Raw genomic sequence first — 1,451 nt, 5'->3', positions numbered from 1 at the left:
CACACTTGCAGACAGAATTTACTGTTTAAACACCATGTCAACATGCTGTTCAAAATGATGTGACATGAATTTAATTCCACACAGCTAAGCAGCTATTGATCAAATGTATTTATTTAGTCACCCTTAAAAGCCAAATCTCCCCAAATAGTTGGTATTTCAGTAGTTGGTATCCCCAGAAATGTTATTCTTTTACTCTCTTTTCAAATTGTATTTTACACTGCAACTTTGCTTATACCCAATCGTGTTAACTTACCCATTCATTTACATTGACTATTCACTATCTGGTTCTGGCTGCACTCTTGTTTAGGAGATATTGGGGGGCATATCTTAACTTATACACAAATGTATAGACCTATGAACACTAGGGCGCAGGAGTCCTGGAATTTTACATTCTTCTTTTTTTTTGTAGTTTTTTAAAATACAATAATGAACCAGTTGTGTCGGATCAAGTCACACCTTTTACACTCAATTTCCTAAGGGTGTTCTATTAGCATATCGCTTCCCCCGCCTGTGTGTGTAAATGTGCATGCGTCGTTAGCACTAGAGATAATGTTGTAGCCTATATGTTTTCACATTGATTTCCGAGCATTTGGATTATTCTAGAATGATCATTTATGGTCATTGAAAGACATGTAGAGCTATCTGGAGGATCAATACTGGTTGATTCCAGGACGTTCACACCCGCCCTCATCTTGTATCATTTCAATCCACCTCAGCACATCAATCCATCCATTCATGCTACTGTAGGGGAAAGTCCTGAGGCTATAACGTGAAGAGGTCGTCAATAGTTTTTTGTTTATGTTTTTAAGGCCACTACAACAGATAGGCTATATATTGATGTGGTATAACGTGCAATTATATACATTCTTAGAGATATGTATATAATTTATCAGTACTAGCAGTAGTAGGAGTTGTAGTGTGGCAACCCCCTCGTCGTCGGCTGGGATTTCTCAATGAGATGCATTGCTCACACAAGGTTGCGGTACAACAATTATTTCGTCCCACTCAAGAAAAACGGAAAAAAGGAATATAATTTAGGTTCCTTCACAATGGGGAATAGAGTGCGGGGCCACCTGGTCAGGCCCGTTCTCGGGGTCGGCGGGGAATCCGCTCCCGACGCCTCCCGCTCACTCCTGTAGGGAAACGTTCGGTGAGTCTCACAGCCGGCGTTCGTTGGCCACAACGTCTTTCTCCGACCCGTTCTTCTCCCGTCTCCTTCGTGCCCAGCCCTTTAAAGGCTCCTCTCCGCGTCCGTCCGTCCGGTGTCCCCAATGCCCGTGATTGTCCGTGTCCGCTTGATGAGCGATCCAGCACAGCTGCGCTGAACGGTCGGTATCTCCCGTTGACTAACTGCCCGCGGAGAGGGCGCTGTTCAGGGTGCTGGGCGGCTTGTCCATGGCCGACGGCGTTGGGTTGCCACAGTAGTAGTAGCAGTAACAATACTAAGGATG

Source organism: Gadus chalcogrammus, chromosome 16, assembly GCF_026213295.1.
Source record: "Gadus chalcogrammus isolate NIFS_2021 chromosome 16, NIFS_Gcha_1.0, whole genome shotgun sequence".
In the NCBI taxonomy this organism is placed as follows: Eukaryota; Metazoa; Chordata; class Actinopteri; order Gadiformes; family Gadidae; genus Gadus; species Gadus chalcogrammus.
This window is presented reverse-complemented; position numbering follows the sequence as displayed.